Raw genomic sequence first — 26563 nt, 5'->3', positions numbered from 1 at the left:
AGAGAGGCAAGGGGGCCAGATCACCCAGGGTGAGTGATGGTAAAGACCATGTCTGAAGGCATCAGAGAACCGGTGGGAAGTTTTGCAGAACCCGACCCTCTGTCCGTTGAGCTCCCGTGATGGTGCGGGATTGTCGCACTGTGAGGCAGAAGCTCCAGCTCCCTGTGCCTTGCTGCCCTCCACCCGGCAGCCACTGCTGTGAGAGGCACTGACACAAGCCTTGGTCACTGCTGTGGAAACTATAAACAGTCTCAAATTTAGAGTTCACATCCCATCTCTTCTGGGGTTTTTTGTCCAGAAAGGGAAGTGGAACTCCTGGCAGTACTTGATAGACTTCCCAGAGCACAACTCTGATGCACTCAGCCCAAGTCGGAAGGGGGGTCTCAGGGTCAGTGAAGGAGGAGCAAATCCAAATTGTGTGGGGGTGACTTAGCTTGAGTCTTGGTTTTGCTGACAGATGGGCTTGGCTGTATGGATGAGGTAAACCCAGGCCCTTTGTGGGAGCTGCTGGAGAACATTGATGTCCTTTGGCCAAGAAGAAACTGAAGTGTGAGAGGAAAAGAGGGGTGAACCCTCCAGAGGCAGAGGCCAGGCCGCTGCAGGCTGGGCTGAGCAGCAAGTCTCGTCACCATGTCAACCAAGACAGTGTGCAGACACTCGGAAACTCCTTAGGACAGTGCGGACACTTCCTCGTCCCAGGCAGCCCTCCTGTGTGACCCCGACCAGCGGCCAGTGCTTGCGCCTCAGGCAGCCTCCGTGAGGCACGCCTGCCAGAGATGACCTCACACTCATGGAAAGTGAGGCCACAGCAAATCAGCCCAGCGAGGCATCCCCTCTTCCAGCAGAGCCAGGGGGGATCGGTCTGTTATACTGCACTTTTGTGAGTCAGAGTTTTCAGTCTCATTGCCATCAAAACAGATCAAAATCAATTTCATGTCCAAAATAACGTGAAAATTGCCATGTCAAAGGCCATTCTGTAATTTCAATTATTAAAGTCGAATGATAGCAGCCTCTTAGAGCAGTTTGGGGCAAGATTCAAGTTTGCTCTTTCTTTTACTTGTGCAATTTGCATTTGTTTCAGTGTTTCAGGAAGTGACCAATCATTTTGCATGAAAAGTGCAGTTAAAGGAGCTATAACTCTCAAAAAGTTTGTTTTTACGTTCTGAGTATGTGAAAGAGATTTACAGCAGGTGAAAATTAATTGTACACAAAATTGTGTGTGTACCTGCCTGTGTGCACTTTTTAAAAGGGGCAACTAGAGGCTATTTGTTAATTTTTCAAGCCAGCACCCCTCTTTCTGTTGGGGAAAGAGCCCCTTCCTGGGTCAGGAAGTTCACAGCACAAGCCTGGGGCTGCTTATGTGGAGAGCCAACTTGAGGGAATGTCTGTGCAGAAGACAGCCAAGTCAGGAAAGAGAGGGAGAGACCGAGCCTTGGCAGCGTCCTTTGGGCCAGCTGTGCACACTGTCTCAATCTTGTGAGCCAGTACATTTCCTTTTCTGGCTTAATTAGATTTGTGTCTCTATCACTTACACTTTGAAGGACCCCGACAGATACAGGGTCCTCTATCTTCCTCACTGCTGTGGCCCTAAGAAAGATTAAGAATGACCTGTCCCAAATTCCACTTCTAGAATGGTGGTGTGAGAAATCCCATGGACCCATTTCTCAGCAAAACAACAATAACTGGCAAAAATAGTTAAAAAGAAAACCAACAACAATAATCTAAAGTATCTGGAAATTGTCCTAAGGGCATAGAGCAAATGAAGAAACATTATTTATTCAAGAAATCTACTGAATCTTGGTTTTAAAAAAAAACTCAGTAAGAACAGCAAGAGTCTGTGGCACTTGAACCATAACCCACTCCCTACTCTCCCCACCCCATCCCATCCTCACCAAATCAAAAGGAAGCTCCACCATGATGGGTGGATGTGGCCAAGAAGATGGAGCTTCCTCTCCCATCAGATTCCAGTCAACGGATACAGTATCTCACTGGAATAGGCTGGCCACCAACTCCAAGTGGCAGAGGCAAAATTCCTGGTGAGTCTGGCTGAAAGGTCAGTGGCTCCCTTCCTCCATCCAACCCTCACTCAAAGGGAAGAGGCTCTACTACAGGTACAGCAAAATGAGAATACTGGGGTCCCAATCCTCACCCCAGCTTGCCTGTAGGAAAAAGATTCCATGTTGGGAAAGGCAAGCTAAGAAGCTCGGAGGCTACTTCCCCTGCCTAGCACAGGGGCAGAGTGGCTCACAGATTTTCACTGGAGAAAGACAGTTCCTAAGAACAGAACACTCTGAAACTCTCCCCAAAAGGCTGACTTTATTTGAATCAGGGTGTGGACAAGTTCAAGGCTGAGCATGCTGTCAACAACAATACAGATTTTGGTGGTAAGCATATAAGATGAGGCTGGTAGCTCTATGAGCAACAAGTTAAACATAAGCCTGATAGTTTTCTAAAGAGAATCAGGAAAACAGACAGTTATGAAGCCTCCTTCTACAGGTAGAAGAGATGTCAAAGACTTGCCTCAAAAACTAGCCCTACTAAAATTCAATTGGACCAGACTATAAAGCAATTTATTGTTCCCAGGCATTGTCAAAAATAATAATCAGGCATCAATTAGTGGAGCCTAACAGCTGGGGGTGATACCAAATGAGGCAGATAGCCAACAGAGAGATGAGAGAGAGAGAGAGAGAGAGAGAGAGTGTCAAAGAGCCCCACTAAAGCCACTATTGTCCCAGGGTGACTGTGTACATGCTCAAGGCTGTGCCCTCTGAGGAGCAACATCAGAGGCTTCATACTGCTGGGAACTAGACTTCACTACAATAGTCTAGCCAGGTCAAGAAACAAATAAACAAGCAAACATCAACCAAAATAAGCCCCAGAGTAGGGGAGGAGAATCAGCATCCAGAGTTGTTATAATACATTACCTAAAATGTCCAGTTTTAAAAAAACAGAGAGAGAGAGCGAGAGAGCGAGAGAGCGAGCGAGAGAAATGCAAAGAAAAGATAAAGTGTGATCCAAATACAGGAACAAAAAGTGGGCAACAGAAACTGCCTGTGAGAGGGCCCAGATGTTAGATTTAACAAAGATTTCAAGGGAGCCATTTTAAATACATTAAAAAAACTAAAGGAAATCAAGCATACAGAAGTAAAGGAGCTATGTATTATGACAATGTCTCATCAACTAAAGAGTGTCAATAAAGAGATAGAAATTATAGGGACTTCCCTGGTGGTCCAGTGGTTAAGACTCCATGCTCCCAATGCAGAGGGCCAGGGTTCAATCCCTGGTCAGGGAACTAGACCCCACATGTCGCGACTAAGAGCCTGCATATCACAACTAAAAGATACCGCATGCTGCAACTAAAGATCCCACATGCCACAACTAAAGATCCCACATGCCACAACTAAAGATCCCACATGCTGCAACTGAAGATCTCACATGCTGCAACAAGATCCCATGTGCCGCAACTAAGACCCAGTACAGCCAAATAAATAAATAAATATTTTTTAGAAAAGAGAGAGATAGAAATGATAAAAAAAAGAACCAAATGGGAATTCTGGAGTTGAAAAGTACAATTAGCAAAGGGCACAAGAGTATATTTGAACTGGCAGAAGACATTTATGTGAATTGAAGGACAGAGAGAAAAAGAATGAAGAAAATTGAACAGAACCTAAGAGAAAGGGGGAACATCATTAAGGACACAACTATATGCATAATGGAAGTACCAAAAGGAGAAGACAGAGAGAAAGGCATGGAAGAAAATAGAAGAAATAGTGGCTGAAAAATTCCTAAATTTGATGGAAAATATTATGTATCTATCCAAAAACCCCAAAAAACTCCAAGTAGGACAAATTCAAAGAGATCCACACCCAGAGGCATCATAGTGAAAATGCTGAAATACAATGACAAAGAGAAAAATGTGAAAGCAGCAAGAAAAACAACTTGCCACGCATAAGGGAGCCCCAGTATGATTCACAGTTGACTTCTCATCAGAAGTAATGGAAACCAGAAGGGAAGTGGAGTGGCATATTCAAAGTGCTGAAAGAAAAATATCCATCAATCAAGAAACATACCCAGCAAAGCTATCTTTCATAAAATGAAGTCATGAAATATAGGCAGTCCCAGGTAAACAAAAACTGAGTGAAATTGTAAGTACTTACAAGACATCTTAAATGAAGTTCTTCAGGCTGAAAGTAAGTGACTCCAGATATTAATTCAAATTCTCACAAAAAAACAAAGAGCACTGGTAAAGGTAATTATACAATTATAAAGACAGTATAAATGTATATTTCTTCTTTCTTCCCTTAACTGACTTAAAAAGCAATTTTATAAAACAATATGCATATAATTGTATTGTTGGTTCTGTGTCATATAGAAATGTAATTTGACAATAAGAGCACAAAGGAGGTAGATGGGAACAAAGCCATGTTGAAGTAAGGAAATGATACCATATGGCAACTTGAATCCATAGCAGCAAAATGAAAAGAGTAAGAAATGGTAAATAAAATGGTTAATATAACAAACTATAAATATATATACTTGTTCTCCTTTCTTTTCTCAGCTTCTTCAAGCATAAAATTATATAAAATAATAATTATAACAACGTGTTGTTGGGTTTATAAAATATACAGATGTGTATATTTTATGTGTAAAATATACAAATGTGTGGTAGGAAGAATTACAGCCCTTGAAAGATGCCCATATGTAATTCCCAGAACCTATGTATATGTAAGGTTATATGGTAAAGGGAAATTAAGGTTGCAAATCAGATGACTTTAAGATAGTGAAATTTTCCTGGATTAGCCAGGTGAGCCCAATGTAATAACAAGGGTCCTTAAAGGTGGAAGAGGGAGGCAGAAGAGAGAGAACCAGAGAAATGACAGCATGAGAAGTACTTGGCCTGATGTTACTGGCTTGAAGTTGGAGGCAAGGGAACATAAGCCAAAGAAGGCAGATGGCCTCCAGAAGCTGGAAAGGGCAAGTAAACAGATTCTCCCCTAAAGTCTCTATAAGGAACAAAGCCCTGCCAATATCCTGATTTTTAGCCCAGTGAGACTCATTTCACACTTCTGACCTCCAGAACTGTAAGTCAATAAGACTGTATTATTTAAGCCACTAAATTTGTGGTAATTTGTTACAGCAGCAATAGAAAACTAATATAGGGACTTCCCTGGTGGCACAGTGGTTAAGAATCCACCTGCCAATGCAGGGGACACAGGTTCGAGCCCTGGTCCGGGAAGATCCCACATGCCTCAGAGCAACTAAGCCCGTGCGCCACAACTACTGAGCCTGTGCTCTAGAGCCTGCGAACCACAACTACTGAGCCCACGTGCTGCAACTACTGAAGTCTGCATGCCTAGAGCCTGTGCTCCGCAACAGAGAAGCCACCACAGTGAGAAGCTCACGCACTGCAACGAAGAGTAGATCCCAGTTGCCACAACTAGAGAAAGCCCACGCACAGCAATGAAGACCCAACACAGCCAAAAAAAAAAATTAATTTTTTTAAAAAAAGGAAAGAAGGAAAATTAATATAAGATGTATAGGAACAATAGTTCAAAGAGGGCAAGGAGAAATAGAGCTACATAGGAGTAACATTTCATAGCTCACTGGAATTGTTAACATAAATCTGAAGTCCATTCTGATGAGATGTATATGGTAAGGGAGAGGACATCACTAAAACAGCAGAGTAGGGTACTCCAAAAATCTGTCCTTCCACAAAAGCAACAAATAACCTGGTAAAATCTGTCAGAATCAACTTTTTTGGAATTCCAGAATTTGACAAAAAATTTACAAGGGAAATGCTTAATGAAGAAAGACGCTGCTGAATTTCAGTAAGAGAGTGCTGTGGCATTTTAATTTATCCACTTACCATCCCCTACTCCCCACCTCAAAGCTGGCCATGAAGAAGGCAGCCCACATTCCTGGGGCAGGTTGTTGGTACCAGTGAGAGCAATATGAACCCTATTCCCAAAGAATTGTGATTTTGTGTTTTGACCTATCTGGTGGCTCCTTGAAAGATCAGCTCAAGGGCTTGCTTTTGTTTCTCCTGCTTTGGACCTTCCCCAGGGCTGAAGTGGCTTCCTGGGCAGTGTTTGTTGAAAGCATTTAAAGGCAAATGTATTAGCCACAGCCACTTGGGACAAGGGACAACAGTCAGGGCAATGCAAGCAATACACAAACCAAAAAGCCTGGGAAAGAAGAGGCTGGGGAAGGAGATACTTGGAGAAATAAGGTCTTTGGAAAACTCCCACATATACCAAGGAGTCTGGAAGGCCACACACATACCCAGGGCTAGACAACTGCCCAAAAAGACCTGAGAAGACCCAAAGCTTTCACCTCTGGTTGACCCTTATGCTCCATATAGTAGGAAGTGAAGGTTAAGACAGTTTATATGTCCATGCCTCTCTCTCGCTTTGTCACAGCTTACCCTTCCCCCTCCCCATATCCTCAAGTCCATTCTCTAGTATATATACACTACCAAATGTAAGGTAGATAGCTAGTGAGAAGCAGCCACATAGCACAGGGAGATCAGCTTGGTGCTTTGTGACTGCCTGGAGGGGTGGGATAGGGAGGGTGGGAGGGAGGGAGACGCAAGAGGGAAGAGATATGGGAACATATGTATATGTATAACTGATTCACTTTGTTATAAAGCAGAAACTAACACACCATTGTAAAGCAATTATACTCCAATAAAGATGTAAAAAAAAAAAAAAGACAGAATTTAAATAGTTAAATAGGCTAAGCATTGAAGGAGTGCTGCCACACAGAGCCCATCTGGAAAGACTGAAAGAGTATTATTTCTCCTTTGGCCCAGGGTATTTACCAAAATCTGTCAGACCACTAGCTAACAGGACAGAGATTTCAATGGCCACACACAACAAAGGGTACAGGGTTTTAAAAATATAGTTTAGAAAAGTCACTAGGCAAACAACAAAAACCCACAACAAGCCACAACAAACCCTGGAGAGGGAGGCAAATCTGATTTCCAGAGTTGCCACATTATAATACTCAAAATGTTCAGTTTCCAGCAAAAACTTATTATGAGGCATGCAAAGAAATAAGGAAGTATGGCCCATTCTCAGGAAGAAAAGAAATTAAGAGAAACTTTCCCTGAGGAAGTCCAGACACTGGACTTAACTTTAAATCAACTGTCTTAAATATGCTCAAATAGCTAAAGGAAACCATGGACAAAGACCTAAAGCAAACCAGGAGAAAGATGTCTCACCAAATAGAGAATGTCAATATAGAGGTAGAAATTAGAAAAAGTACCAAAAGAAATTCTGAAGTTGAAAAGTATAATAACTAAAATGAAAAATTCACTAGATAGGTTCAACAACAGATGTGAGCAAATCAGTAAACTTAAAGATAGGCCACTTACCCAGTATGAGGAGCAGAAGGAAAAAAGAATGAAGAAAAGTGAACAGAATCTAGGAGACCTGCGGGAAACCCCCATGTGCACCAACATACACTTAATGGGAGTCCCAGAAAGAGAGGCAAGAGAGAAAGAGCAGAAAGAATATTTAAAGATATAATGGTCAAAAATTTCCCAAATTTGATAAAACATGAATCTACACAGCTAAGGATCTCCAAGTTGGATAAACTCAAAGAGATACATTCTGAGACACATTATAATCAAATTGTCAAAAATCAAAGTCAAAAAGAGAATCTTAAAAGCAACAAGAGAGAAGCAACTCCACACTTACAAGGGATCTTCAATGAGATTAACAGCTGACTTCTTATCAGAAACTATGGAGGGATGATAGAAACAGAGGGATGACATATTGATATTTAAAGTACTGAAAGAAAAATATTGTCAAGCAAGAATTCTATATCCAGCAAAACTATTCTTCAGAAATGAAGGAAAAATTAAGACATTACCAGATAAACAAAAACTGAGGGAATCTATTACTAATCAGCCTGCCATCCAAGAAATGTTAAAGGAAGTCCTTTCAGTTAAAATAAATGGGCACTAGACAATAACTCCAATCTATATGAAAAATAAAGAACAACATATTCTTGGTTTGTAACTCCTCTTTTTTTCCTATGTTATTTAATAGACAAATGCATAAAACAACAGTTATCTATGTTAAAGGGCATGCAATGTATAAAGATGTAATTTGTGACAATAATATCATAAAAGATGGGGGAGACCAAGGTGTATAGGAGCATAGTTTTTGTATATTGTTGAAGCTAAGTTGGTATTCATTCAAACTAAATTTTTATACATTTAAGATAATAATTATAATCCCCACTAAGAAAATGACTTAAAAATATACAGATAAGGAAACAAGAAGAGACACAAAACAGTACACTAGAAAAAATAAATTAAACACAAAAAAGCAGTACTGGTGGAACTTAGGAACAAAAAGATATGAAATATAGAAAACAAATAGCAAATGGCAGAAGTAAGCCCTTCCTTATCAGTAATTACTTTAAAGGTAAATGAATTAAACTGTTCAATTAAAAGGCAGAGACTGGCAAAATGGATTTTTTAAAAAACCACGATTCAGCTACGTGCTGTCTATAGAGACCCAATTTTGATCCAAATACACAAATAGGTCAAAGTGAAAGGTTGGAAGAACAAATTCCATGGAAATAGTAAGCAAAAAGAGATCTCGGGTAGCTATACTAATATCAGACAAAATAAACTTTTAGTAAAAAATGTTTATAACAAAGAAGAACATTATATATTGACGAAAGGACCAATCCATCAAGAAGATATAAAAATGATAAACACATCTGCATCTAACAACAAAGTTCCAAAATATACGAAGAAAACCATGACAGAATTGAAGGGAGAAATAGAGAGTTCTACATTAGTAGTTGGAGGAGACTTCAATACTCCACTTTCTTTTTTTTAAAATTGGACTATAGTTGATGTACAATATTATATGTTACAAATGTACAATATAGTGATTCACAATTTTTAAAGGTTATGCTCCATTTATAGTTTGTATAAACATACTCCACTTTCAATAATGGATAGAACAACCATCCAGAAAATCAGTAAGAAAACAGAGGACTTAAACAACACTATAAACTAACTAGACCTAACAGACATATACAGAGCACCCCACCCCCAAACAGCAGACTATACATCCTTCTTATATACAATGGAACTTTCTCCAAAAGACCATATGTTAGGCCACAAAATAAGTCTCAATAAAGTTTGAAAGACTGAATTCAAATGAAGTATCTTCTCCAGCCACAATGGAATAAAATTAGAAATCAGTAACAGAACAAAAACTGGAAGAATTCACAAACATATGTAAATTAAGCAACACACTCTTAAACAACCAATGGGTCAAATAAGAAATTACCAAGGGAATTAGAAAATATCTTGAGAGAAATACAACATACCCAAAACTTATGGGATAGAGCAAATGCAGTACTCATCAGAAAATCTATAGCTGTAAACTCCTACATTAAAAAAAATAAAGATCTCAAATCAATAACTAACTTACACCTTAAGGAACTACAAGAAGGAGAGCAAACTAAAACCAAGGCTGCCAGAAGAAAGGAAATAATATAGACTAAAACAGACATAAACAAAATATAGAATAGAAAAATAATAGGAAGAATCAATGGAACCAAAAGTTGGTTCTTTGAAACTGACAAAATTTAGCTAGACTGACCAAGATAAAGAGAGAGAAGGCTCAAATTACTAAAATCAGAAACAAAAGCAGGGACATTACTACTGACTTTATAGAAATAAAAAGAATTATAAGAGAATACTATGAACAATTATATAGTAACAAATTAGATAACCTAGATGAAATGAAAATAATCCCTGGAAACACACAAACCACCAAAATCAACTCAAGGATTAATAGAAGATGTGAACAGATCTATAACAAAAGAGACAAAATTAGTATTGAAAAATCCCCAATAAAGAAAATCCAGGACTGGACTGCTTCACTGGTAAATTCTACCAATCATTTAAAGAAGAATTAACACCAATCCTTGTCAAACTCTTCCCAAAAATCTCACCACGACCATGTGAGATTTATTCCAGGAATGCAAGGGTGGTTCAAAATACAAAAATCAATCAACGTAATACACCACATTAACAGAATGGAGGAAAATAAAACATATGATCATCTCAACTGACGCAGAAAAAGGATTTGGCAAAATTCAACACCCTTCATGATAAAAACACTTAACAGACTAGGAATAGTAGGGAACTCCTTCAACATGACAAAAGTCATGATAAAACTAACATCATACTCAATGGTAAAAGACTGAAAGCTTTTCCTCTAAGATCAGGAAGCAGACAAGGAAGCCCACTTTTGCTACTGCTATTCAACATAATGCTAGAAGTTCTAGCCAGAGCAATTAGGCACAAAAGAGAAATGAAAGGTATCTAACTGGAAAGGAAGAAAGTAAAACTTCTTGAGGGGAAATGGGAAACAAGTGCTAATGAGTAAGAGGTTTCTTTGGGGGGCAATGAAAATGTTCAGAAGTTGATTGTGATGATGGTTGCACAACTCTGTGACTACCCTAAAACTCATAGAATTTTATACTTAGAATGGGTGAATTATAGCATATGAATCATATCTCAATAAGCCTATTATAAAGAAAAAGTAAAAGAATAACCTGCCCCTTGACCTCCTATTTCTCTGAGACATTCCCAGTCAGGACCAGACCCCAGGTGATACTTGGTGGTGACCCACATGACCACCCACACTTCAAGCACCAGCTAACAAGGCCTCTTGGTCCTGCTTTGTGGCTGTTCAGTGCTGCACAGTGCAAAGTCGTGGGAGGCCACTGGGTTAGTTGAGTTCTCACCACAAAGGGGGGTGAGTCCTTCTGGTGAGAGACAAGTACACTCTTCCTCACCATACTAACTCCCTCATACAACAGCTTCTGCTTGTGTTCCAAGAGCTGTAGTCAGCCCATGGGCACCTTCCATTCTGCCCTCACAGGTGGCTTCTGCCAGAGGGGCCCTGCCTGACTGAACAAGAAAGACCCAGAGACATCCAGGGTTCACCAGGGGGAGAGGCAAAGACCTCATCAGCTTGTCCTCTCTCTCATCAACTCCTGGGGGCTCAGGAAGTACCTAAAGCTAGTGTAGCAGAAAGAGCCCACTTTCTGCATCAGACAGGCCTAGGTTCAAGTCCCAGCTCCTTCAAGTGCCATCTCTGAGCCTCCCATTTCCAACCCATTTATGGGGTTCTTCCTATCTCTCCAGGCCCTTGTGAAACATCATGAACTGTGTTATGTGAAAAGAACATCCACATGATACTGGAAGTAAAGCTGTGTAAAGGCTCGGCAGCCAGGGAAGATTTGAGCTTGCTATCCCAGAAAAGCCTCAGGAATTGTATTTCTGCCAATTAGGGATTCACTTCAACACAGACCCAATGTGGAAATTATTCTCCAGCCAAAAGAAGCAGAACTCAAACCTTCTCCGCCGCCTCCCCAGTTTCTGGATAAAACCAACAGGCCGGGGCCTGAGAACATCATGTCCTCAGATGAGAGACAGAAACCTGCACAAGGAGAGGCTGGCTCCTGCTAATGAGGAACAAGCAGCAGGCCTTCTCAGGCATCCACACAGGAGCCCTGAGATGAAGTCTGAGAACTCACAGTGAGCTGAGCACACATCCATAGACCTAGAAATGTTTTGGGGATGGTAACCGGCCCTGACACCACCCCCCACCAATCCCCAGGAAAGGGGACATCATGCTCAGGACACGCTGGAAAACAGTCTGGCACTTTTCTCAAAAGGATAAAAGTAGAGTTACCATATGACCCAGCAATTCTAGGTTTGTACCCAATAGTAATGAAAATATATGTCAACACAAAAACTCATAGAGGAGAAGACAGCCCCGGGGGAGGTATTGTGTGCAGAGGTGGCTCCCCGGTCCCTGGGAGCAGGGCCTGGGGCTGAGGCTCAGTTCCTGCCCAGAATCAGGTTGGCCATTCTCCTTGAGTCACCTTTGTCATTCCCCGTTAAATGAGGTGAACGGCCCCTCCAAGTGCTGTTTAAAAGAAGGCAGGGCTCATAAAAGAGGTGCACAGGCCCAATTTAGGCTACCGACATGTTTTGAATGGCCCACATCATATTTTTTTAACATAGAAATTTCTTGCAGAATTACAAATTTCTGACTTCTCTTGAAAAACCAAAAGATCTGGCAACACTGACCCTGCATCCTTGTAATAGCAACAATCATCAGAAGAGAGAGGTTTTCTGGTTCATTGATTTCTGATCTTATCTTGTATTATCTTTCCCCTTCTACTTCCTTTGGGTAACTTTTGCTTTTTTCTAACTTCTTATATTGGAAATTTATTTCCTTAATTTGCAGTTTTTTTTCTTTTCTATTGTAAATTTCCATCCAAGTTTTGATACTTAGTGCTTTTATTATCATTCAGTTTTAAGTATCCTTGAAGTTTCATTATTATTCCTTCTTTGATCCATGAATTACTTGAGTTTTTTTATTTCCAAATAATGGGGACTTTTATTTGGGGGGTTATTCATTTCTAGCTTACAGGCATGATGGTGAGGGAACAGGACATCATAATTATCATCATAATTATTCTTTTAATTTTCATGAGACTTGCACTTAATTAATTTTTTTTCAAGGGCGTTATACATGTGCTTGAGAAGAATGAGGGACCTCTACTCATCAGATGAAAAATCTATCTACTTCCATTAAATCAAGCTCGTTATTTGTGTTATTCAGAACTTTTCTTGTCTTTGCTGATTTTCCGTCGACTTAATCCAACACTAATTGGAAAAGAATGGCTGAAAATCTCCCAAAATGATGATAGATTTGTCAATTCCTCTATTTCTAACAAAGTTTACATCAAATACATTGAGGCTGCTTTATTGAATGAGTGAAACTTTAAAACTATTCTGTCATCTTGGGGAGATGAACCTGTCCTCATTAGATCGTGACCCATCCTTCCCTGAAAATGCCTCGAGTCCATGGAGTCTGAGACTGATGTGACAGCCTGCCTTTGGTTGCCTGATATTTGTTTCCATTCTTTTCCTTTCAACCTTTTCCTGCCTTTGCACTCGTAGCTCTGGTGATAGCACAGAGCTGGATTTTAGATTTGGGGTTTTGGTTTGGTTTTGTTCCTCTAATATGACAACATCTGTCTTTGAACAGGTGAGTTTAATCCATTTACATTTACTCTGATAATTGATCAATTTAGATTTGTTTCTCCCATATTCCTCTATTATTCTGTCTCATTGTTTTGGCTTCCCTGTTCTCCTAGCTCTTCTTGAAAAAATGATACCCCCTTTTCTCTAACACACCCTTTCATGGCTATGCTGGCCGGCCGGGCCCTGACTGCAGCCCATGGACATGTGCATACACGTGCACATACAGACACACAATGTCCACACCAGCTCCAGATCTGAATACCAGCACCAGGTTGGCCTCCGCAGGGGGCTCTCATAGTTTTGGTATTTTCTCTTTGGGAATGGGGGTGTAATGGGGGTTGGTGGTGTTATTTCTCAGATTCCACGTTTCCTGGTTTAGAACTTGTCCAGAGCTGATCCGTGCCAGTGTGAGCATGTCATCTTGGGAGGAATCTCAAGGGCCACTTCAGAGTCAACACAGAACTCATTTCAGGAGTGTGGAGGAGGCCACTCCTTTGATGGAAATGTGCTGGATTTTTTTTTTTTTTACCACAGTCCCCACTGCTCCCTACTGTGTCATGCCCCTGGGCTTCATAAAAGCACGTAACTGCCTATTTTAGGCATATGAGATGCAGGCAGGCCCTGAACCCTGCCCCAGCAGGGCCTTCCTTCTGCCGCTGAGTGCTACTTTGTGGATTCAAAGAGCAGCAGCAGTAGTAGCATTTTACATTCATGTCACTGGGCACCTTATACTCCCATGAAGAGGGGCCCTGGAACTACACACCCTCCCTGGGGACTGGCTTAGAAAATGTATGTGACAGAGCCTTAAACTAAATGTTTTCTGAAGAAATAAGTAAAGCTCCTTCATGCCTGTTTCTGGAGAGTACCTGGAATCAATAGAGAAGTGGTTATAGTCATAGGCAAGTCAGAAGAAAGAACCAGGAGTCTGGTCCACTGCCCCTGCCAGGAGCCTGAAGAGTGGTCAGTGTCACAGGCACGAGGCTCTAGAAGACACAGCACGACCACCTGCCCAGAAGAACCAGGGCACGGGCAAGGGCATCAGAGACCCACAAGGGACAAGATCGAGCTGGCACAGCATGGGGTAAACCACGGGCTTGCACACCAGCAAAACAGATTATTTTAAAAGACCAGGAGTAAAGCCAGACCCAGAAGGCCACATATTGTGTGAGTTCATTTAAACGAAGTGTCCAGAATAGGCAGATCCATAGAGAGAGGAAGTCAATTAATAGTTGCCAGGGGCTGAGGGGAGGGGGGGATGGGGAGTGACTGCTAGTGGGGGTGGGTACAGGGTTTCCATCTAGGGGGATGAAAATGTTCTGGAACTAAATGGTACTGATAGTTGCACAACGTTGTGAATATTCTAAAAGCCACTGGATTATATACATTTTTAAATGGTTAAAATGTTATGCATCTTATGTTACATGAATTTTATGTCACAAAAAAATAAAGACCAGGGGGAGCAACTCAAATGTTAACAGGAGTCCAGGGGAGACCAAAATGAGTGACACCAGCTGGAAGGCTGCAAGTCAAGCCCTAAGAATACTCTCTACGCCACCAGGTCTCGCACACACTGCCTCTCACAGGCCTTCTCTGCTTGGCTGTCCTATATCAACTTGTGATAGCATCGAAGGCCCAGAGAAATATATTTTGACTAAAAAAAAAAAAAAAAAAAAGACAACAGGGCACGATGATGAAGGATCCCGAGCCCCAGACTCCAGGCCAGGGAGTCAGTGGAAATGGTGGGGACTGGGAAAGTAGCACACTTCCCCCCACCCAGGGGCCCTCAGCACCTACCCACTGGAGACACAAGGGAGGGTAGTGCAGGCCCGGTGCTGCCAGGGGTCCTGATCTCTCATGGAAAGCTGGAAATCCATATGTGTATATAAATCCTCTTAAATATTAGTTCAGTTTGTTCAGTTTATTGTGTGTCACTGTGATAAACATACCACGGGGTCTGACAAGCTCTATGGCTGGCAGTTTGCATCTTCCGCTCAGTGTATAAGGTCCTGGGTGCACGGGGAAGGCTCTGATGAGAGGTTCTACCATGTTTCAGGACTACCCAGTGCCACATTCTCCAGGAAGCCTGTCTTGGTGCAGCAGGCAGAGTCAATGACGCCCCCCAACACTCCCCCAGGGCCTCAGTACCCCCTCTACATCAGGACCCATGGCCCTGCACTGCACCTGCTCCCCTCACCTGACCTGACAAGGCAGGAGGGCAAAATGGTCTGGCCCAAGGCCGCCCCACCCAGAGCCCGCCTGAAATGGGCACGGGACAGCAGCCCAGCAACCATCTGCTGAAAAAATGTAATGTGGGTGGCAACCTGTGAGAAGGAGCCTGACAGTCTGGCGGCTATGGACAGGTGTGGGGCTTCTCTTCTGCTCAAGGCAAGACTTCAGTGCTCAGCACCCACCAGGCCCACACTGGGCTCTTCACAAGTTTGATGGGGACTAATCCTCCCAACAACCCTACCAGGTAGAAATCCCCTACCTCCATTTTTCTGATGAGGAAACAGAGGCACAGAGGTGGAGGGAGAAGCCAGGATTTAAACCAGGTAGCAAGACCTCAGAGTCTGTGCTTTGAGCTAGCACACCCTGCTCTTGTCTCTGGAGCCCTAGCACAGCCACTTGGCCTTGGGGCCTGGCAGCCACGCTCTGATGAGCTTCCTGGAGCTCACCCCACCAGGGTACATCAGCTGTTCACGCCCTGGGCCTCTACAGCGTGTTAGCAGCACTTGTCATGGTTCATCCCCTTCTCTGCCTCTCCCCTAAACCAGGACTCCTCAGAAGCAGAGACCAGATTGTGCATGTGCAATGCTCAGCACAGGGCTGGCACAGGGGTGCTTGCAAACACTTGTTAGATGGATGGATGGACGGACAGATGGATGGATGAGTGAGTGAATAAACTAATGAGTGAGTGAATGAATTAATGAGTAAATGATGAGTGAATGAATGGATGAGTGAATGAACAAGTGAATGAATGGACTCTGACAATGGAAAGTGAATTCTTTGCGTCCATGACAACCGAATCAGGGAACAAAGTCAGGGGCAGAAATGGTGGTAGTGCGATTTCTAGGCATTTTAAGGGTAGAACTGGTTAGGCTTGTTCACAGATCAGCTCCAGAGGGTGAGGGAGGGGCTGAAGATAATAGCCCAGGACACCTTCTTTGGGGATCAGCAATGCCAAGGGAGTCACCGAAGCTGGACAGGAGAAGGAGCCTGCCCATCAGGGAGGAGAGATTCAAACTTGAATTCAGCTGCTGTGCACTCAGTTTAGGCCAGGACTGCAGGGCTCTCTGTCCCTGAACTTGGAATCCACAGTAATTCAAAGCAACCAGAGCCTGAGGAGGGAGCAGAGGACTGCTCAATGGCTCAGAGCTGGGGCTTGGATTTGGGCCTGGGGCATCACAGCCTCCTGGCAAAAACCTCCAGGAGGGCTCCGGGGTGTGGGTCTGAGGCTGGGGAGACGGGACAGGGCTGGAGCGGCTGATGTGGCCTCTGGGTCTGAGAGTGGGCTGGATTTAGATCAACCTCCTCCCCCACCTTCCCTCCATCCATGTCCCCCCGCTACTGCTTCCTCTCCTGGGAGCCAGCCAGGTCCTAGCTCAGAGCAGGTTGGCAAATCCCTGAGGCAGGGCTGGCTCCCAAAGACAGTGCAACTGGGACCCGTTCTGCCTCCTCTCAAGGCACAGCAGGTGGGAAAACCACTGTGTTCCTAGGGAATTGGCCCTCAGCCACTGCGGGAGCCACACGTGACACAAACACGAATTACACAAGAGGCCAGAATCTCCCTCTCTCCTGCTGCCAACATCCAGGGGGAGCAGGTGACTCTGCAGAAGCAGATGCGGGGCCAGGCTGCCAGGGCCTGGAACACGCGGGCACAATCGCCCTCTACCCACCAGGCCACCAGCCCCAGAAAGTCCCTTTGCACAGAAGCTCCCAGGCCAATCTGGCAGGCCCAGGAGCTGTCTACGTCCCCACACATAAGCTTTGGCAAATCACCCCATCAGTTCCCCATCACTGTCCCCCAGTGCCTCCCACAGCTTGGCCTGTGCCCACCATGGTGAGCTCCCTCAAAGGCTGTCCTTCATCCCGCAGAGACCTGGAGGGTCTTGTTCTGCCCTCAGAGTACTGCAGCCCCACATCCCCTTCAGGTGGTAGCACAGGTGCCTCTCGCTCAGGCTGAGGGCCCAGCAGCCAGCTCGGCCCAGGGCACAGTGAGTCCTTATGCCCCAGGATGTCTAGTCCTGTGACCCCTCACTTGGGTCTTGGGTGTCCAAAGGGAGAGGGACCTGGGAAACCCCTCAGGGTCCCAAGGTTCATTCCATAAAGATGTCGATGTGTCTGCTCTGTGCATATGTGTGTGCGTGTACATGTGTGTGCACACGTGTGTGCATATGTACACCTCTGTGTGTACATGTGTGTGTGAGAGACAGAGAGTTTGTGAGTGTATAACTACCCACCAGAGGTCATCTTTGTCCTGGAGTCTCTCTCCTTTGCCAACGAGGGCAGGTGGGGCCAACGTGAGGCGGGCAGCCAGACAGGAAAAACTGGGGAGAAGAGGTCTGGCACCTCCCTATAAATATAGTCTTCAGGAACAGGGCCAGGGTTGCTGGGCCTTCTGATCTTTCTGAGAAACTGAAAATTGAGATTTTAATGTGAAACCTCCTGACTTTTAAGTGTACTCTCACAGTTTTTGAAGACATTGTGTAAATCAAATAACACATGCAGGGAGGGGGTTAGGTTATGGGGATACAGCCTGTAAGCTAACAGATGAGCCTGGCTTTGGTCCAATGCCCCTGATTTTATAAATGGGGAAACTGAGGTTGGGCCAGAGCAGGGACCAACAAGCCAGGGCCATGCTGAGCCTCTCGGCTCCCTCACTCCCTCTGGGCCACCATAGCCCTTGAGGAGCACCCACACGTTCCAGGAACTGAAGACACCAAGAGAGGGGGACTTGGGCCCTGGCGCCTGCTGTCTCTGTCACCAAGGGCCCAAACTGAATTTTCTGAGGTAGCCCAAGGTGGGTTCTCTTCTCTGCATGTGAAGACCTTGTGCCCTTCCCAGTCCAAGATCCCAGGACAAGCACAAGCCCTGTTTTGTCCTACTGGTGACTTTGCCAAGAATGTAAGTAGCTTCTGGGACACAGCCCAGAACAGAGGAGCTCAGTCATTTGACCAGAGTCCTTTCTTTCTTTCTTTCTTTCTTTCCTTCTTCCTTCCTTCCTTCCTTCTTTCCTTCCTTCCTTCCTTCCTTCTTCCTTCCTTCCTTCCTTCCTTCCTTCTCTTTCTGTCTTTCTTTCTTTCTTTCTGTGTGGCTGCATCAGGTCTTAGTTGTGACACGCAGGATCTCCATTGTGGCACATGGGGTTTTTCGTTGCGGCACTCTGGCTTCTCTCTAGTTGTGTCGTGTGGGGTCCAGAGTACGAAGGCTCAGTAGTTGTGGCGTGTGGGCTCTCTAGTTGTGGTGCATGGGCTCCAGAACGCATGGGCTCAGTAGTTGCAGCATGTGGGCTCTCTAGGTGTGGGGTGCAGGCTCAGTAGTTGCGACGTGCAGGTTTAGTTGCCCCGTGGCATGTGGGATCATAGTTCCCTGACCAGAGATCGAACCTGCGTCCCCTGCATTGGAGGGCGGATTCTTAACCACTGGACCACCAGGGAAGTCCCTGACCAGAGTCCTCTAGCACCTACAACTGATCTTTGCTCCCCAAGCTGCAGGGACCCTGAGAAGGGACGATCATTCTGGGGAAGCAGAACTTCAGGCCCCTGGGACTCAGCACCAAGATGCAATGAGCACAGGGTCTGTCCCCTCAGCCCCATGCGGCCTGGCCAGTGGGGCGGGGCAGACCCAGCACCTGGTGGGCAGGGGGCCCATCTCCAGGCGTCTGGGGGCTGATCCCAACCAAACCCCCCCCCCCCCGCCCAGACTCTGTCTGGAGGCCTGGGATGGAGCCTCCCCAGCCACACGCCCTTCCCACTAATGCTCTGCAGATGGGCTTCCCCAGCGGCCTCCAAGAAAAACACGACGACAGCAGATCTCTCCTCACAGAAACGGAACCACTAGAAAGGTCTCTCGCAACGTTCCCAAAAGGAAAATAAAAATTCCTCTGAAGTGCATTTCAACTCTGTGGCATCACCCGCCACATCAAGAGCTCGGTCCCAGCCACACAGGGTCACCGTGGGCTTGGGTTCCCTGGTACTGAAGCCATCCTGTGACCCTCTCACCCCTGCTGCTGCCAGGGGCCTGCTTGGCTCATACACAGCTTTTGAAAATTTTGAATTAGCTGCCAACATTTGAAAATGAAAAGGTTTTACATAAAATCACAATTTCCGGCTACTCCTGAGAAACCGGAATCCCTCCTGTGACTGACCCCACATTGGCCTGCACCCCAGCGATGCTGGCATCGGAGACCCCTGCAGAAATACGCCCCTCACTGCCCTCCACAGATAGCTGACCCCAGGCTCTGCGCAAGGTGGCAAGGAGATGAGCTCTTGTCCTTGGGGGTTCTGGCCCATCCGGGGTCCGTGTTGCTGCCCACCCAGCCCAGCCCTCCTGAGTCTGGGCACTGGGCACACTATGCCTGCACCCCAGCCTGTGGCTGCCCACAACTGTGGCTCTGGGTTGGGTGGGTGGGGTCGAGCAAGCCATTACTCCCCTTATCCCCAACCTGAGCCCCCTTGAGCTCCTGGACCCAAACAATCTGTACTCAACTTCAGTCAACTTGACCCCCTGAATCCCACTTCCCACAGGCCACGAGGGGCTCGCACCTGGGGGCTCTGGGGATCCCAGGGCAGCCCTTGGTCCCTTACTCTGTTGGACAACAGCAGACTGGTCTGGTGTCCCAGCTCTTTGTTTCCCTGACTCCATCACCTGCCAAGCCTACTTGTCCCCCTATGCCCGTCCAGCCCTGGCCCTGGCCCTTGAACCACCAAAGCACTGAGAATAAAGAGGGTGATACTGGCCCCTGTGGCATGCCCCAGCCCCCGCCCCCCAAAGTCCCTGCAGTTGGCCCAAGAAAAGCTCCAGGCCCAAGGCAGCATTTCTCCTCAGCCAGGAATCTGCAGATGGCATTTTTACTCGTCCCAAACATGAGTTCAGAGAGATCTGGATAGAAGCCTTAAAATAAAAAGAAGCCCAGAAACACAAAGACCTTCCCAGGCCTGGACCTCAGCAAAGATGATTCTGGCAAGCATCACCAACCTGGATCTGCAGGGTCAGAGTTAGGCAGAGGTAGGGATGGGAGGGGCCTGGCTGGGAGCTGTGGTTCTGGCTCCTCCCTGATCCTGGGAGGACCCTGCGAGCCTGGATCGGAATGTGGTTCTGCCCAGTGGGCAGCAACCCCCTCTGACCACCATGGGGAATACCTAACAAGACCCACAAGACCCTTGCTGCTCTATCGCTCCATGTTGCATCTGGCCATCCCTCTCCACTCCCAGGGCCACTCTGCCCAGGCCACAGTCTCTCTCCGGGCTCATGGCAGCAGCCTCCTCCTGGCTTCATGCCTCTTCTCCTCTCACCCTCCTCCAAAGTAACCGGGCCATGCTGCTTCTCTACTTAGAGTAGAGGACCACCCCTCCGCACCAAGACAGCCCACCTCGGACCCCTCTGCCCTCCCCAGTCCCTCCTGCTGGACCCCCAAACAGGCTAAGTCCACTCCCCTCAGGACACTCGCCCCTGCTGCCCCCCCGCCCACCTCCTAGTGAACTGCAATCCACACTTCAGATCTCAACTCCAGCCTCCAGTTACTGTGTGGTCACTTTGTGGCATCTCCCACTGTTTCTAACTGTGCAGGCATTTGCAGACCCACCAGTTCACCATGAGCTGTATGACTCTGGGCTTGGGGATGCTGTGTCTGTCTGGTTCCCAGGGTTCCAGCGCCTGGCCCAGTGCCAGGCCCTGTGTGGGCCATAAGTAAATATCAGTTGAATGAATTGAACAAATGAGTACATGGGATATGGTTTCCACCGGGAATATGTGGAAAGACAACAGCACGGTCTTTGAATGGTAGCCAGAGTGCGCTGGGCGAAGCGAGGCTGACCTCCCCCTGGCCCCCAGGCACTGTTGCCCGGCTCATCTCCCCAGTTCAGCAGTGAAGGTGCACAACCACCTGACATCCCAGGGGGGGCCTGAGGCCCCAGCAATGTCCCACCTGTACAAACCCAAGAATCCGAAGCCAGGAGTGTAAGAGCTATTGGAACAATAAAAGTGGGCTTCAGTGGCAAGCCCTCAAGTGCCTGCCAGGGACAACAGCTCCCTCAGGAATGACAAACGTGTGGCCAGGCTTTCCAGGCAGCCGAGTTCCTTCTTTCTTTTCATGGATATTTAAGCAGCAACTATGTGCCAGGCAACCCACCCAATGCTGGGAATTTTGCAGCAAGCAAAAGATTCTCCCCACAGCTGATGTGCTAAATGACCTGAGACACTTCCTCACTCACCCTCTCTAGGCCTCAGTTCCTGCAGCCAGTAGGCAGAGCCTCAGGGCTCGGAAAGCCCCAGGTGTCCCAAAGATGGCCAGCCTTCAGGTGGGGCCCAGGCTTTGGGGGTGGACAGGAGGTGCTGCACAGGGGGCCAGGCAGTCCTGGCTCCCAGCCTTCTCCTCCCTGCCCACACAAGAGTGGACAGCCTGGCTTCAACTGTGGCTCTACAACTCATGAGCTGTGACAGTCAGCGCCTCAGTTTCCTCATCTATAAAGTAAGCACCATGATGGCACCAACCAAGCCCATGGAGTCGTTACAAGAATCCATGAGAGGGCTTCCCCAGTGGCGCAGTGGTTGACAGTCTGCCTGCCGATGCAGGGGACATGGGTTCATGCCCCGGTCCGGGAAGATCCCACATGCCGCGGAGCGGCTGGGCCCGTGAGCCATGGCCCCTGAACCTGCGTGTCCGGAGCCTGTGCTCCTCAACGGGAGAGGCCACAACAGTGAGAGGCCCGTGTACCGCAAACACACACACACACACACACACAAAAAGAATCCATGAGATGATGTGCCTGCAGCGCTCTGGGGACACCTGCAGAGGTGAGCTCCACCAATGCTGCGTTCTCCTCTCCTTATATTCTCATTATTGTTCACACAGCAGTGCTCCTGGGCCCGGTTCTCTGTCTGCTCCCAGGGCTGCCGTACAGATTAAATGACACACAGATGCAGAGCGCCTGTCCTCACACAGGCCCTCAATAAAGGTACATGTCCCCAAACGACTGACCGGCTCTAATGGGGGAAAAGACTCACCCACAGACTGGGCTATGGAAACACTGGCTTTTGTGCAACAAAAACTAACAACTGAAAAGGAAAAGGGAAATACAGCCTGGGGAAAAGGCTTGTATCAAACATGACAGAAAGTCAATATCTAAAGCAGATAAAGGGCTTATTCCGATATAAAAGACCCCAGGAGATGAACAGGCAAAGGACTTAAACAGGAAGAGGAGACACACAAAGTAATCAAACGCGGGGAGATCATTTGTCCTTGCCGACCATAAAAGCAGCACAAATTAAAGCAAAAAGCAGCATGGCTTCACTGCTGGATCAGCAAAGTATCAGCTGGCAAAGCCCCTGTGCTGGTAAGGACTTGCTGTCTCTGGGAGCTGCAGTGGGAAACCAGTCTGTCTCTGCCCCAGAACTGTGAGTCTGTCGCGCTTGGATCCCTTAATTATTTCTGTCACACAGCAAGTACTCCCTGTTTACAGCCAGGGCTCGAGGGTGTCCGGGCTGGCTCAGGCCGTACCCTGCAGGGTCAGCCACAGATACGTATTCACAGGAGAAGAACTGAGGCCCCCTGGCCAGGAGGTCCCCAAATTCAAATTCCAAGAGAGGTTGCACAAAGGGCAGGGTCATTACTACCATCCAGGCTGTGTGAGCAGCTGGTCAGCACTGCCCCCAGCCCACTGGGTGGACAGCAGACCTCTGCCTGGAGGGCCTGAGAAGCAGGCACACAGCCCATCATGCCCACTCTCACAAGCTGCCATCCACCCCAGCAGGTCCGGGCCCCCTCGCCAAAGTGGCAGGCTGGGAAGGAGGACCTGGGCTACCATAGACCCTAGACTTTACATGCACATCCAAGGGACCCTAGACTTTACACTATGCCCAGCTACCCCGTCCCACAGAGCAGGGCCTCTCACTCCCGGGGCAAGAGCGGCTGGGAGCACACCCCAGAGCCTGCCCACCTGTATGGGGTCAAGTCTGGGATCCCTGTCCCCTTCCGCAAGAGTCTGGAAGCCAAATGGGCTTGGCCCATGGCCAGCACTACCTCTCCTGGGAAATTCCTTCCTCTGAGCCAGGGCAGCAAGGAACAGCAGGAGGGTCACAGCTCTGAAGTCTGAGGATTGGGCCCCAATTCTGGCTTCTGCACTTGGCCGGGCCGCCTGACCTGCCTCTCCTCCCCCAGCATCCCCACCTCAGGCTGTGTCACAACCATCCACCATCCTCCCAGTAGCCCAGGCCTTTCAAAAGCCAGGAGCCGTCCTCGATCCTTCCCTCACACCCACGTCCTGTGAGCCCTACCTCCAAAAGCATCCTGAAATCATCTACTTGGCCATCTGTCATCGGCCACCAGGACCACCCAGGGCCCGCCCCCCAAGGACCTTCCTGCAGCCACTCTCCCCACTGAGAGTCCTCCAAAGGCTTCCCACTGTGAGGAGAATAAGAACTCACCTCCTTCATGACTGGACACAATCCAGCCCTCCCCACCGCTCCAGGCCCAGCCTTTCTTCTCTCCCCATTAATCCCTCAGCGCCAGGCATGTGGCCCTCTTTCTGCCCCTCAGCCACACTGGGGTGACTCCTGCCTCAGAGAGTGCCAAGTGTTTACGTCCCCTCTGTCTGGATCACTCTCGCAGGCTGGGCCCTCCCACCAGCCAGGTGCATCTTGTCTCTGACCCAGAAAACCTCCCCCCGACTCAGTCTACCCTTTCCTGGCTTTTGCTTTGTTCATGGCTTTACCCCTCTCTGCAGCAGTGGGCAGGGTGCCTGCCCTTGAGCCTGAGTGCCCCATCAAGGAGTACTACTGTTATTCTTATTGTTCCCCCCACGACTGGGAACATCACTAGGCGCCTGGTCCCTTCCAGTCCAGGTCAGCCCCACCCTCCTCCCTATGCAAGCCCAGCTCCCAGGCCACCTCCTCCACCAGGTCCTGGCCCTAGACTCCCCTGAATCCTGTGCCATCCTACAAGCTATCACCTGAGCCCTGACCTCATACCAAGTGTGCACCTTCATCTTGCCTGGACACCCCTCGAAAGGTACCCCAGCTGGACTCTGCTACCAGGCTCTCCCATGAGCTCCAGTCATACTCCCTAAGGCCTTGCTCCAGGTCAAGGTGAAGCCCACACCCCAAGACTGAGCCCAGGCCAGTGGAGCCAGGTCAAGAGCTCTGGGAGAAACATCCCAACTCAAGAATCCAGCCCAGGTTCCAAACATGTGCGCATGAGTATGTGTGGGTGAAAGAGAGGGCCAGACTGAGGGAGAGAAGAATAAAGCCTGAGCGGGGGAGGGAGAGAGAGCCAGAAACCAACACTTCCATCTAATTGCATGACCTTTTCCCAGCTCAGAGTTCCTTCAGGGCCAAGTGCACAGCGCTGCTTGGTATTAATCTGAAAGAGAAATAGGTCAAGGAAAGTTGGAAATTTTTATAGAAAACGCTTCAGGCTTGGAGCTGGCTGAAGTGTTTGCCAACCCGCAGATAATTCTTAGAGGAAACAGGCCTTGGTCAGAGGTCTCCAACTGGTCCAAACTGGCAGAGTTTGGACCTCGGGCCCAAACCCAGCTTCTGAGCTATGCCCAGCCTCACTGCTTCTGGGGAAGGGCCTTCTCTCCCCTCCATACGTCCCTGGAGCTGTCTCTGCAGCCCGATCCCTCTTACGCTGGGACCCAGAGCCTCTCACCTGTCACCAGGGCCCACCGCTTCTCTGAGAGGCCTCTGTCCAGGGACCCATTGTGGGACACCTGTCCCCCTGTCCCCCATCATGTAGATACAGCATGCAGAAAGCCCAGATCTCTTTCACAATTGCCCCATGGGGTGTGGAGGGAGCCTTGTCAGGGTCCCGATGGATGTTCGGGCCCAGCTGCTCCCACCCTGGCAGGCCGGCCGACACGTGAAGCACAAATGCCACAGACATGTAAAGTTGCCACTGGAGACATCATGTCTCTCCCAGAAACATCCCGGTCTGCTGTGCTGGGGACCTGCAAAGAGCAGACCCGCAGAGCCCACAGCCGATGTGACAACCAGGCACACCACTCTTGCTAATTAAACTCCAGACGCACCCAGAGCAGAGCACAGCTTCACTCCTGAGACGTTGTGTTATCTGGAAGCCTGGCGTGGTTACCACGTGCCGACAGAAAGCTCTTTGGGGGACATTCACTACACAATCCAAGGGGAAGAAAGAAAGCGTATCAGTGAATTTTGTCTAGGAGAGGAGCTGAGCTCGTGGGCTGTCTGTGCCAGCCAGGTCCAGTATCGTCACAGATTGCATCTGGGCAGCAGGGAGGAGGGGGGCACACCAGGCAAGTCTCCACTGCAGGATGAGGCGGGCCCAAGCCCTTGCCTGGTTGCAGGCATCACCTCTGCCTTCATAGCCCCTCGGAAGAGCCCCCAGGCCGCAGACCCCAGTCAGAAGGTCCCCCAGCTCAGCCAACAGCTCTAGAGTGGTCTCCTAAGTCTGACCCCAGACAGCATCAGGCCTCAGAGAATGTGCAGCCTCGGCTGTCCCAGCGCTGGCCCCTCGCCCACCTCCCCGGCATGTGGCCACATCACCACACTGGCATCTCCAACAGCTGTGCAGGGGGCCGGCCGCAAGCAGTGGGAGCACCGAGGCCTCTGCCAAGGATGCACTCCGCTCTGAAACACGCCCCCTGGCAGTGGTCAGGCCAACTGCCTTGGGTTTCACAATTGGTGCTTCTCTTTGGGTTTCCTCTCATCCCCAAGCTGTTGGCACAACTCAGGGGTGGAATGAGGAGGAGGAACTGAGAAGGCCCTGGGCATCTAGTACTGAGGTGCCCAGACTTTCAGCTGCAATTCAGTGAGCTGGCAATGGCCGGCTGGGCAAGGCACGGGTCAAGTCCAGTGGGAGAGCCCCTGGGTCACCACCTGAAAGTGCCAGGCCAGGCCGCAGGCTCCTGCAAATGGCTCAGGAAGTACCTGGGTTGGGGACACAGAGAGAGGTCCCAGCACTTGGACTCTGGCCAGATCTGGGAATCAGGGTGCAAAGCCTGCCGAGGGCCTCTCTTCCACTTCTGCCAGGACCTCAGCCTTCAACACTGTGATATCACGTAGGCTGAATCGTGGCCCCCAGGATGTCACATCCTAATCCCCAGAACCTGTGAGTATAGCCTTATACGGCTAAAGAGACTGCAGAAGCTTATTAACGATCTGTATTTCCCTCTGTTAATGCATTTCCTATTTGCCTCTTAATACCTGTGGCTCAGTTGTTTTTTCAGATAATTTGTAATTCTTTATATTGATCTCTGGGAGCTCTTT

At 47.8% G+C, this 26563-nt stretch overlaps 1 protein-coding gene across 1 annotated transcript in view; it reads right to left on the bottom strand.

Annotated features, from left to right (window-relative positions):
- Positions 1-26563, bottom strand: part of ADAMTS2 (ADAM metallopeptidase with thrombospondin type 1 motif 2) — a 245317-nt gene that overhangs the window by 124986 nt on the left and 93768 nt on the right. The window lies entirely within an intron of this gene.

Source organism: Monodon monoceros, unplaced genomic scaffold, assembly GCF_005190385.1.
Source record: "Monodon monoceros isolate NGI ecotype Baffin Bay Population unplaced genomic scaffold, NGI_Narwhal_1 Super_Scaffold_12, whole genome shotgun sequence".
NCBI classification, from domain to species: Eukaryota; Metazoa; Chordata; class Mammalia; order Artiodactyla; family Monodontidae; genus Monodon; species Monodon monoceros.
This window is presented reverse-complemented; position numbering and strand designations above follow the sequence as displayed.